The 13,422-nt window shown below is 40.4% G+C and overlaps 1 protein-coding gene across 2 annotated transcripts in view; it reads right to left on the bottom strand.

The window, feature by feature from the left end:
- Window positions 1–13,422, bottom strand: part of gng12b (guanine nucleotide binding protein (G protein), gamma 12b) — a 28,294-nt gene that overhangs the window by 2,306 nt on the left and 12,566 nt on the right. The gene's annotated exons all lie outside the window — the stretch shown is intronic.

The following is a 13,422-nucleotide window of genomic DNA, read 5'->3' as shown; positions in this document are numbered from 1 at the left end:
AGTGTAGAGATGCATCTGGTATTTCGATAAAGGAAACCAAATAAACCACAGTCTAATTAATTTGTTGATATGCTGACTGGCAACAAGATGTTCCTGCGGGAGATTAAAGAAGTGACACAAAGGCCAAGCTGCTGCTAAAAATACATGTGAGGCTATAACAGCAACAAAACAGAATCTAACTTGATGACTTGACGCTATTAGTATATGGAGACTAATGAGCTTAGCATCAAGTCAAATTGCAGTTATTTGGCTTAAAAGCTGTTTTCGATACGTCCCATATCCCAGCTGCACATTACCTTTCTGCTAAGGTTACTGCATTTAAATGCAATATTAAGTTACAAAATTAAATGTTGAAAAAATTATTGTTTTAAAATGACACTAATAAGAGGAAAGATGTGAAATAGAGCTATAAAAGTTGAAACTGAGCCGGAAGGAATCTGGCTTGGACTAAAACAAAAGAACACAAAAAAGTGTCTTCTGCCAAAAAATGAATGTTGATGTACTAAGTGGGAAGTGCAATTTTATTTCATGACCCAACGACAAATCATTGTGGCATGATTTGTCATACCTGACATCAATTGGCTTGATTTTCCTCCACCCGTCACAAGATTCTCCCAGTAAAGTAAAAATCCAATCAAATGACAGATCACTTATTGACACTACACGAGGTGGTTCTAGATGAAACATCAAGGACCAATGGCTTTAACCATCTTTGAGATACAGTCTATATCACCAGTGTTGGGAAGGTTACTTTTAAAATGTATTCCATTACAGAATACAGAATACATGCCCCAAAATGTATTCTGTAACGTATTCCGTTACGTTACTCAATGAGAGTAACGTATTCTGAATACTTTGGATTACTTAATATATTATTATGCTGTTTACAACTACATGAATGTACTATTGCTGTGATTTATTACTGTTACTGAAGGTCCGCGGCTCCGAACCGTAGTAAAGGGACCTCTGGCTAATATGGTGGGTTCTGTGTCAGGCTCGTAGCCGAAAACTAGCTTTACTTTGTTGTCTGGGTCAACTTGCTAGCGAGAGACGGAGAGAGGCGTTGAAAGCCTGCTCCAACGGAACTTATTGTTTTTGGAGGAAAACACGAACACGGTGTACAGTCGAGTCTTAATAGCTTACTTACAACTGGGCTCGTCAGGCACTCTTCTTGGCTGCAGTGGTTATTATTATATTTACATGCTTCCAGCTCCCGTTTTTGCTAGATGACAGCTCATACTTTTCCTTTTTCTCCCTCCCTCGCTCACAGACACATAACGGGTATGGCAGTCCATTCTCCCTGCAGCACGGACTACACTGCCTATGATGCTACATTCTTTAGAGCTATACCTGTAGCATTCTGCCAATTAGCTTAGCACAGCAACAACAAAAAGGCCTCTCTCACCCAGGAAACACGCAGAGAGAGAGCGTCACCCTGTAACCATGGCAACCGTAACGCTGCCGCCTGGAACAACAGAACGTAGCTGTCAAACAAAACCCAAACAGGCCTGACCCGCCACAATATGAAACAGGGAAGTACCGCAGTGTCATCCATTTATTTCAACAAAGTAACTGTATTCTAAATACCACCTTTTTAAACGGTAACTGTAACGGAATACAGTTACTCATATTTTGTATTTTAAATACGTAACGGCGGTACATGTATTCCGTTACTCCCCAACACTGTATATCACAGTGTATGTCTGCAATCTATGTAATACATGAAATATTTCAGTTATTGGCAAGTCAGACACTCACTAACAAAAAAGGGCTATAAGAAAAAATACAAAGCTGCATGTTTATGCATTAGAGGTTTTATGCATGATGTCCTTAGATATAAGAAATCAAGTTACTAAAATGTGGAAGCTGAAACAAACTCTATAACTGTGCAACTTCTCAGAAGTGGCAGTTGACCTAATCTTGAATTCATTCAATATGCGTAAAAGCTGTGACCCACCCAAAAGATTGCTGTTTCACAATTCCCACTTCCAGGATACATTGGTTTGCTTTTACCGACTCATTACGCCATTGCTCGTAGGGGAGGCGACACGCTGGCCATTTTTTACATTTAACTTTAGCCAACTGTCAGGCAGAATTCAAAGGGGAAGCAGTCTTTGAACAAAACCTCGTGTTTCCTTTCCGTTTTCTCCACTAAAAGCAATTTCCTTTAAAAAAACAGAAACAGTCTCTAACGCAAGAGTAACACAATGTCTTGTATTCAAATTTAGAGTAAAACACAGTAAATGCACTGTTGAGCAATTTTATTGAGAACTTAAACTGTGCATAGCAATTGTTCAGCTGATAATTTGCAGCTTTTGTTCCTGGAACACATTAAGAAAACACAGCAGAGAGCAGCTCTGTGGGACTGACAAAAATAACCTTTGGCATGTGGTGCAGTAAATGTTAGCTCTGTGCTCTGGTGCAGGATATTACGGAGGAGGGGAACACGCTGGAACGGAAGGGAGATGAAACATGGGCAACTGCAGAACTGACTACAGAAAAAAGACAAGACCATACATCTCTCTAACCCCCCACCCCCACCCACCCACTCCTTTCCGCTTCCTCCACAGGAAGCAGTATCGCCTGTTACCCTCCAAAGTATAAATGATTAAATATGGGGTGGAGGTGCTAAAAATAGAAGCTACAGACATGGGATAATAACCTAGGATAGAGAAAGTGTAGCTGTTATTGCTGGAGTGCAAGGCTTTTGCAAGGCAGTTGTCAAGGTAGCTTTCCTGAAAACCTGCATGCTGACATTAAAACCAAAAGCACGATTGCACATATTTACTGTCAGGCTCGTGTACAACATTCTGGACCTGTGTACTCATTGTACAAAGGAAGTTACCACTTCATGTCATGCATCTCTCATCAACACAGCTGTGCTGGCCAGGCAGGAGTGGACTCTGAAAAAGGTTAGAGCTGCGTCACAGCAGGGTTAGTAACTACCCACTAACGTCTGCACGGACACTGTGTGACGCTGGCTGTTACTATCAAGCCCTGAGACCAGAAACATGAAAGCACTGGGTAACAGTGACTGTTTACACTGATCTAAACATTAGATTTTTGAGATGAAAGTGTAGAGACCTTTCATCTTGCAACACAAGTCACAGACTAAAAAACATCTAAGGTATTTAGGGCTTCCATACCTATGCCGGTATGGCTGTGTATGTTCACTTGCAGCTTGCATGTTTAATGTTAGTATAGCAAAGGGCACTATGCCCTTAAAAACGGATTTAAATCAGAAACATGCAAATCGTTCATAAATAATTTAAACTATTTCCCCCTGAAACTACCAAAGGTGCCTAGTGTTTTACATAGGACTGTGACCCCCTGTTCCCCTGTTGCATATTATTCCCCATACAAACTGCCATAATAAGTACACTTTAGAGTCCAAAAAAACTCTTTCCCAACTAAGCAGCTTATCCTTCTAAATATTGCAATCCTGCTTAGCACATTTTATGCCTAAATAAAAAGGAATGCTGCACAAACATGCTACAGCTAGCATGAGTAACCTGTTTGGAATTTCAAATATTATAGCAGATATACTGATCCAAAAGAAAACTTCTATAGGTGTACTACTTTGCTCATATAAAACTGGGTCAAGGGAATTAAAGAATTTAATAGATAAACAAATTCAGTAATGGAATTGCTGTCAATTAGACGCATAATTAAGAAGATCCACTTAAGATTGCACTAGTTGTATGACAGCTTTGAAAGTGAAGCAGATTGGTGGCTTTCAGGTTGTTTAAGTGAAGCAACTTTTAGCTATTGTTCCCTCACTGGCTATGCCTTAAACCATTAGGCAAGAAAGCAAGTAAACCTGGCTATGCCTCACATTTCCAGCAGACCAGGTGTGTCTACCCTGGAGCTGAGTACCTGAACTTAATCGAAACCCTGACCAAAAACAAGCCACACTCCATTCTTCAGAGAGATGCTCCACCCTGCATTTTTCTGGAGAATGATACATACTGCAGCAGGACAATGAATCCAAACACACCTCAAAGCTTTGAGGACCTACTTGAACACCAAAGTAGACCAAGGAGTGTGGACTGCTACCTGACCTCAACCTCAAAGAGCATTTATGGGGGCACTTCAAAGACAAGTATTCCTGGCATCTCAAGAAGTTCAGTGGAACACTGTCAGATCATGCCAGTCTGTGTCTCTTCCAACTCAAGTCCATGCTGTTATTGAAATACAAAGAGTCTGAAATAAAAACATTCTGAAATAAATGTACGTTTTTTCCCCTAGAGATTCAGCTTCTCACTTAAACTGTTAGGCAAGAAAGCAAGCAGAACTTATTTATACAGCACATTTCATTCTAGGTGGATTCACAATGTGCTGCACAAAGCACGAGCTACCAAAGAGGCTGCAGGCCCAAACCTATTCAGATAATATGAAACTAAGTCAACAGACTGACGTGAGCAAGTGAATAAATAAAATAACTAAGAATATACCCATAAGATCCATAACACTTCACCACTTTTGACTGATGTCCCATGAATATGCAGGCAATGAAGAAAAAAAAAGTATTAGGGGTTTAGTTATAAAACAAGCAAAAGCCAATACAATGACCTCAGTACAGGTGCTAAGTGGTCATATTTCCTGTAGAGGAGCTGAAATTAGGATGTTTACCTGACAATCCTTTGAGCTGCACATCCAGACAACTAAAAGTAAAAGCATGGACAATTCTTTCTGCACATTAAACAGATAAAAGGTTTAAAACCTTTGTGGCATTTCCCGATTTATCAAATTGCCTGATTTGTTTTGGCTCTGCTGCTGATTTGTGCAAAGATTTGTAACCTATAACACTTTCTATAGAAGGCTGTAAAAAGTTCATAAGAAAAACAACGTGAAATTATTTGCAATAAAAAATAAGTTTCATGTTTAAAAAAAAAAAAAAAAAAAACTCAGGAGAACAGCTAAAAAGTAGCTGCTGGGAGGTGCTCGTCCACCAGTCACGGAGACGTGGAGACCGCAGAGACCAGATGTGGCATACTGTCTTCAGCAGCCAGACTGAAAGAGGTGAATGGGTTTACAGATCCTTCCAGCAGGATTGGTTCATCACACACAGACGCTGCTGTGCAACTTCGTTCAAAGGAACCGTCTGATACAGGGAGGTCCCCCTCCTGAAATGAGCTGGATTCCAAGTAATCCCTTATTACAAGTCAAGGCAGTGACTAGTGTTACAGTAACCCTGTTGCTTCTGAGGGATCAAAATTAACTAATTACTTCTAAATTTCATGCATGTCAATAATGTGACTTTTGTTGTAGGTTCTCCTTAAGATTCTGACCGTACTAAAGCTATTTGAATAAAATGAGTATTTTTATATTTCTCGAAGAAAAAAAAACTCCCATACTTTTCCCGTAATATGTATGTACTGTAGTGAGGCAAACCGGACTGGTTTATAGCATACATACTCAAATACAAGAAACGTTTAACCTGGATTTGCCCCAAAGTCAAAAAACATAAACAAGCTCATTTGCCCCGAATGAGCTTGTTTATGTTTTATAGTTCTTGAAAAACATGAAGTATTCCTGAGTTAAAACCACCACTGCATTATATGCAGATTGTTCCTACTGCAAGGAACACTTTTTAGTACACTAGAAATTTTATTTTTGAAATAAGACCTCAATTAAACAAATGCGTGGTTAAAAAAAAAAAAGGAAAAAGTGCACTCATTCTGGTAAAAAAAACATAAACAAGTAGTGAACTTCACTGCGGGTGTGTGATTCCGAGTGCGCTTACAGAGTCTTTAAGATCCTGCTAGCCAAAAGAATGTCTGAAATGTCTTCAGCTGTGTTGCGCCTGTCTGCATCTAGCGTGTGTGCTTATGTGTGGCAAATGTAAACATGTGGCACACTGAAAGGATTGATGAAAACATATTTGAAGTTTTACAGCGGAGGCCTTACTTTGATGTGGCTTCAGGGCTTTTGCACAGGTGGGCCCTCACAGTGCCAGCACAGAGGTCCTGCAGAGTTTATGACAGCAGCTTTTGCCCTTTGGTGTGTAATAGTGCACACAGATCTGCTGCCTGACCAAATACTCTAATGACCTACTGACATATCATATGAACATATGTGTACTGAAATACTCCTTAGCTGTTATTATCATTTCTTTGGTCCATACAGGCTCCTCCCTAACGCTAACAAGCTCACAGAGGGAGTGATTGCTACAAAAATTTGCAAAACTCCTTATGGAAAGCTCAAACTATTCCCGTTTCCATCCGTGACTAGCAAGAGTTCAAGAATTGGTTGCTGGTGCTGCAAATTCTTCATTTTTTAAAATTATGTTCTGTGTTTAACCTTTCTGAGACAATTCTTTTTTTTTCCAAGAGTGAAATGGTCAAGAGGGTGGAAAAAGATAGGCACACGCAAACATACAACTGAACAAATTAATTTTCAGTGCAACATTCAAAAGCATGGGTACCGTTTTCTTGATGCTTTACAAATGACTTAAATTCCCCCACTGCAGCGCTTCTCATGCTCTCTTTTTTTTGGCATGTTCCAGTTCCAAAGCCTCACTTGGCATCTCCCTGCCTCACCTACAGTGGCTCCAAGACCCACAGTTTGAGAAGTGAACTTGTTACTTACCTGACATTTTGGTCTGTTTTCTGGTTTTTGACGAGCAAACCATAGGCTAACTAGAGATTTATTGCGGCGTTATATCGATACACCTCGTTCTCATTCCCCAGGCACCATTTAGTGGCATTTTATTAAATTCGTGACTCATTTAGGTGCAAAGTGTCCTGCCCTGTGGCAATGGGTAATGGCAGGTTGGGTTACTGAAGTGGCTTTCATTTCCAAACAGAGTTACTGTGAAGTGAGCAATTTTAAGCTTTTTTTTTTTTTTTTAAACATGAGTTATGAGAGTAACCACAAAAGTAAAAGTAAAGAGCTAATGAGAACAAAAAGTAACAGAAAACCAAACTGCAAGAGTTCCCAAGGCGATGCACTTCCACCTGCATGTGTGCCCAACCTGCATGTCTCCATGCCTCCATGCTTTGAGAAGCACTGCAATAGAACACTGAAGCCTGTTATTTAGCTGGCTTACAGCCCACTTGCTGGTCTTTGATTTGCATGTTTCAGACTAATTACAGCTCTAGATGTTTATGCATCAATTCAGCTCATTCTCATCCCCAGGCTTTTAGTTCTGTTTTACTAAATAAGCTCACATGGCTTATTTAGGAACACGGTGTCCTTTAGCTTCTGGACCCTTACGCACTGGGTGATGACATTAGTGATATGTGGGTGTAACGGAAAACTCCTACAAGCAAGGTTACTATTGTGAGGGGGCATATTTTAACTTGAAAAAAAGTATTTTCCTAACCCTAATCGACAGGAATAGGACCTTGAAAAATAAAGCAAATCAGCAAGTGGAGAAAACAAACAAAGTGTAAGCAGGACACGCACCAGGGTATTCATCCTGATAACAGGGTTAGGGTTAGAACTGATGCATTGCCTGTCAGCAGTGTCATGAAAAAGCACTCCCCACTTCCTGATTTCTTTTTTTTAATATTCATCACACTTACAGATAATCAACAAATAACAACAATAGACAAAGATAACCGGAATAAAAACAAAATGCATTTTTTACATGATGATTCAATTCAGAGTTAACTCATTATTTAACAATAATTAACCATATTGTTTGGAAAGCTGAGCTCAATTTCAATAGAGACACCGAGGTGTAATTATTTCAAATACTGTTGAATCAAAAAATCACTTAATCTGAACCTGTCTGATAACATGAAGTAAGCTAAAAGATCTATAAAAGCAACACATCATACACGATCTAAAGAACAAATGAGAAACAAAGTTATTTATATTTTTTAGTCTGGAAAGACTAATAGCCAGATTGCAAGCCGTTATCCACAAATGGCAAAAACTGGGATCAGTGGTGAACCATCCCAGGAGTGGCCAGCCTACCAAAATTACTCCAGGAGCAAGAAAGAACCCAGAGCTACGGTCATGCAGAACTCACTTGTCTCTGTTAAGGTCCGTGTTCAGAATATTAAAAAAAAGAGTGGGCAAAAATGGAATCCACCGGTGAGGTCCAAGGTGAAAACCACTGTTGACCAAAAACAACACAAAAAAACATTTTGATGAATAGATTCTGTGGACTGATGAGACAAAAGTTGATATTTCTGGAAGGTTTGCGTCCTGTTATATCTGGCATGAAACTAACACTAACACAGAAACAGCTCATGCCCTCAAGCTGGGCGACCGTGGCTCAAGAGTTGGGAGTTCGCCTTGTAATCGGAAGGTTGTTGTGTCCTTGGGCAAGACACTTCACCCGTTGCCTACTGGTGGTGGTCAGACGGCCTGGTGGCGCCAGTGTTCAGCAGCCTCGCCTCTGTCAGTGCGCCCCAGGGCGGCTGTGGCTACAATGTAGCTTGCCATTGCCAGTGTGTGAATGGGTGGATGACTGAATGTGTAAAGCGCTTTGGGGTCCTTAGGGACTAGCAACGCACTATACATTTACCAAGTACAACTGATTCTGAAATACTCCAGCAAATTAAATGAATATTTCTTTAAAAAATATGTAAAAGTCAAAGTCTGGACTTAAATCATATTGAGATGATTTAAGAAAACCCTCCAAAGTGGCTAAATTGAAAAAAATATATATCAGTGAAGAAGAGTGGGCCACAGCAATGTGAAAGCTATCACAGCTATCACAAACACGATAGAGTGCAAAGGGTGGCACTACCAGTTATTAAGTTTAGGGGGTAATTACTAAGGACCAGGTTTGGATATTGTTTGGCTTTTAATAAATCAAATTTTCATTTCAAATCTTCATTTTGTATTTACTTGGACTGTGTATGTCTAACATTACAAATTCTTTGATGATCTGAAGGATTCAGCACACATATGATAATATGTCAGTAAGTCATTAAGAGTGTTTGGTCAGGCAGATCTCTGTGCAATGTTACAAGCCAAAGGGGAGCAACTACAGCTTTGGATGGACTATGTATTTTCAATACTCTGCTGCAATATATATCACTATTTAGAATACTTAATTGCTTCAATAAAGAACAAACGCTTCATTAACTCCTATCTATTGCATACAGAGGTGTTATTCATTGTCTTGCCCATCTAAAGGCAGGCTACTAACCATGTCCTGTATGATTAGTTATCAGCTGCAGTTACAAAAGTGTTGCTCCGTGGGACACAGAGCACCTCTGTTATCTGTCCCTCACACTGCAACAACCCCGGCAGGCTCCACAGTCTGCTCCTGGGCCAGGATCTGTGGCAGCCTCTACAATAAGCTCTGAGGCTTAGGCTCATTTGAGAGGCACAGTGACAATGCGGACAGGCTATCAGTATTGTGCCACACTCACAACAGCTATTTTTGCATTGTTCACAACAGAGGCAACTGGGACAGGAGTTGTGAGCTTTTACAAGTTTAACTGCGCCCTCATGAGCACTAATCTCAGACAGCCTGATGTTATCAGGGAACCAGACTGCCCAGTCAGGCGTGCAGAGGAAAGAGACAGAGGCCTCCCAAAGAGAGACAAACACACAGCGTCTCTTCTGAGTGTTGGAGGAGGCAAACTGTATGACTAATGCTATAACATTTCAATGTGTGCATGAGCATCATCGATTACAAGCTTTGATGGTGACAGACTTTAAAGGCGTCGGCGGTGCTGTCCAAAAAGCTTTGAACACCTAACTGTGTGAAGTCAGCAGACATGAAAAGAATCACAGAAGGTGTCGGTGTTTGCGCTGCAGATTAAAAAGGAGATCGGGGTTCCGAGCCGCTGAGTCACAGGCTGCAAGTTTCTCTCTGAGCTTCTCACTTCGCTTTACATCCATTTTTTTTTTTTACCAAGGGTGAGGTCAGATTTAGGACAACAGATTTTCACTCCAGTTTCCGTCTGCCTGTCCTTTCTTCCCACCTGGGCCCCATGTGCGGAAAAACAGGTTTCTTTTGGGAGCGTGTGCATGTTCGGTCACACAGCCTGCAGACAGGCGCAGCCGTTTAAAAGTTCAAAGCTTTGACTAATGTGCTTCTGATTCCCTGAGAAATAAGTTCATCTTGGTCTTTTTCATACACACCCTGTGGAGAGGTACAGTGAATGACATCTATAGATTAGAATGCTCTTTGAAGTTCTGGCAACTTGTCTTTTATGTACTTGGAATTTAGTGAAAGACAAGCAGCTAAAAAGCCCCAAACCAGGTGCTGCTCTCTTCTACTACACTTTATCATGCTGTATTCAGTTTCCTCCTCCCTCTGCTTTGATTATTTTCCAAAGAAATTAGATTTGGCTTTGGGAGATATTGCCTTTATTTGACAAATACAGAAGAGCAACAGACGGACAAAAGAGGAACTACCCCACCATGTCTGAAGCTAAATCTGGACGGCCAGATGCAAGACAACATGCCAGCCAGCAGCTGTTGCTATTAATATGGAAATTAATGTGGGTGGAGGTTATCATGCAAACCTGTTGCAAAACTCACTTTGAACACGTGTAATAAAAAGAGCTTTGAAACAACACTTTTTTAAAAACTTGTTGAGTTTTCAGTCCACCCACTTTGACTGCAATCCATCAACAGTTGTTTGATGACTAACTTAAAAAAGTTGTCCATCTAAATCAGGGATGTCAAACTCATTTTACATTGCGAGCCACATACAGCCCACTTTGATATTAAGCGGGCCGGAGAAGTGAAACTCCCCTTTCTGAAGCCACATATTTGACTGTTTTCTACATCTTAAAGAAAAAGTTGCTGCGACAAAGAAAAAAATCTGTCAGAAAGTTGAAATCTCTTTAGTACTGAATAGCAAAAATTAGGCTCTCTTGTCAGATGTAATTTTTTGGAGGAAAAAAAAGGAAGCCAACAACACTGTACACAATGATAAACTGGTGCGTAATGAGCAAGCAAATAAGGCAGAAAATAGAGATTTTTGATGGGAAACTGGTCTCAAAGTACACTGAGTGAAAGCTGTGAGGGAAGACAACCAAAGTAAGTGGGAATTTATTACAATGTTTTTCAAACGTAAGGTGTAAAGTAGTCGTCCCCTTTTGCTGCTGGTTCAGTGAATTTTGGTTGGAGAGTGACGAAATCTGCAGTTTTGGAATCTGGGAGATGTTGGCTTCCCGCACCTGTTTGTAAATTGTTTGCTGTTTTAGCTTTTTGGTGGTTGTTGAAATGGTTTTATGAGCTTTTAGCTGAGATTCTGATGTTTCTGTCGTCTATATTCAAACAACAGATCTGGCGGTACATCACATTAAGCTAGATGTTCTCCCACTTGCCCCCGATTGTTTGAACCGACGTTCAAACAATCAAAATGCATTGTGGGAAATGTAGTTTATAGCCAACGTATGCTTCAAGCAGCATACAGTAAATTTATTTGAAGACAATAATGCACAAGCTCTCACGGGGGTTATGCTTGCCATATGTGAACTAAATGATCATTTGAGTCTTGTTAGCATCTGAAATGATAAACTTTCCTGAAATAGCACACGAGTCTCCACTTCAAAATTAGTGACAAACTGAGTCATCACAAAGACATGTTATAGAGTGTGCACTCACATTTTTTACCACCTATTTGTTCAGTTTAAAGTTATAAGGCAACTATCTACTGATCCCAAGTAGTGCCAAGAAATGTATTCAGTATCTTTGTTTGACAGTAGTGAAAAGTTTAACATTTTAATATAATCACCCAATCCTCCCTGACACCACGTTACTAGCGCCCTACTCCAGACAAGCCAGACATCCAGATTGAAGGGGACGGGGCGTCTGCAGGGATATTTCTGTGTTTATCCAGACTTTATTATCGTCACTTAGATTTTGGAAATGGTTAATAAGTCTGCTGTCAACCCTAAATCCTCCAGACAAGAATCTGTCTTGGCTCCAGGAAAGAGCCCTCAAGGCATGGCTGAGTGTAAGAGTTAATGAACCCTTAGTTAGTTCTGTCTGCTCACTGACAGTCATGCTCCCCGTCTTTGACTTATCTTGCTGCAAACAGCCACTCAGAGACAATTGAGCCACACAAAGGACGTCCATAATCAGAAAGCTAAAGACCCGTTTTACTTGTAAAAAAGTTCTAACTGTGATCCAACTGTGATGGGCCCTACACAAAGTGGCTGAGTGTGTATGCATCTGTAAATGTGAGTATTCAGGATGTTATTTCCTGGTGAGTGTGAGACATGAAAGCAGTGGGATTTTTATGCCACTGATATCACTGCACACATGCACCAAGCTGTCTCCACCCGATCATGGGAGAAAAACTCCCACCACCACCAACAAAACAAAAAAACCCCACTCTCAGCAATAGGCTGCATTTGCTGAAATCCCCAAAGGAAAGAAAAGTGAGCAGGATGGAGGAAAAAAAATAACAGCCTACTCTCTCCCACCAATACTTCCTGGAGCCTGGGGCAGTCCTGGATCTGCATGGGTCTCCCCGACAACTGAGCTTTGTCTAGACAGAAACCAATGCGCCGCTCACCAGATAGGAATTCAGTAAACCCACAACCCCTCAGTCTCGCACCACCTTTAGCTCTCACATGGCACCCAACGTACAAGTCACAGCTCTCATTGTTTAAATAATCCAGCATTTACACTTCTAACCAACTGCACCACCCTGTTATTCATGAACAGAAATGGATGCATTTAGCTCCAAAGGGTTCTTTCTCTGCAAGAAGACCAACCCGTTTTACTCCCTACTTTGTGGGAAAATAAACAGGGAGAAGAAAATTCCTCTCATTCCACATTAAACTGCAGCATCACAAGACGATTCACATTTAGCTTCAAAAACAGCAATACTGAACACAGACAGGGGTGTGAATGAACAGTTGAATAACATGACAAACCAAGTAATCTACAACTTGTTTTTTTTTTTTTTACATGCTCTGTTGCTCAAGGATAAACGTCAGCAGGTCGTCCTCCCTTGTATCACCATTACACATTCAGCTGACACTTCCATGCCATTCCTCCAAGGTTACCAACACACAGTGCTCTCACCTTTTCCCCACTTCCCCACACTCAGCACTTTACTGGTTCTGCCAGAGAGGAAGGCTAACTCCCTATAACTTTACTAATGGGTGGCAGGTTTAAACATTTTATATATTCTATTATAAAATAAATTTTTGAGAACATTTAATAACAGGCAGCACTTCACACTTCACTCAACCATTTAAAAAAAGTGCAAAATAAGAAACCACATTTTGTGGCAACTCATTTGCATACATTTTATCAATGCTCAGTGCACATGTTCTCCAAAGAAAGCATGCGATTAAAAGGGTAAGAACGTGTAGGAAATTAAGGAAATTATGAGCATCCTGAGTCTAATTCTGAGTTTAATGATGGTAAAAATCTAATCTAGAAAAGTTAACGGAACACCCAACATATATTTTTTATTTATATTTTGGAGCACCTCCAGGGTGCAAGCTTCTACTCATTTTTTTATGTTATTTCTTTAAT

Source organism: Neolamprologus brichardi, chromosome 23 (assembly GCF_056152115.1).
Source record: "Neolamprologus brichardi isolate AB-2024 chromosome 23, ASM5615211v1, whole genome shotgun sequence".
NCBI lineage: Eukaryota > Metazoa > Chordata > Actinopteri > Cichliformes > Cichlidae > Neolamprologus > Neolamprologus brichardi.
Note: the sequence above shows the minus strand (reverse complement) of the source record. Positions and strands in the feature narration are given on the sequence as shown.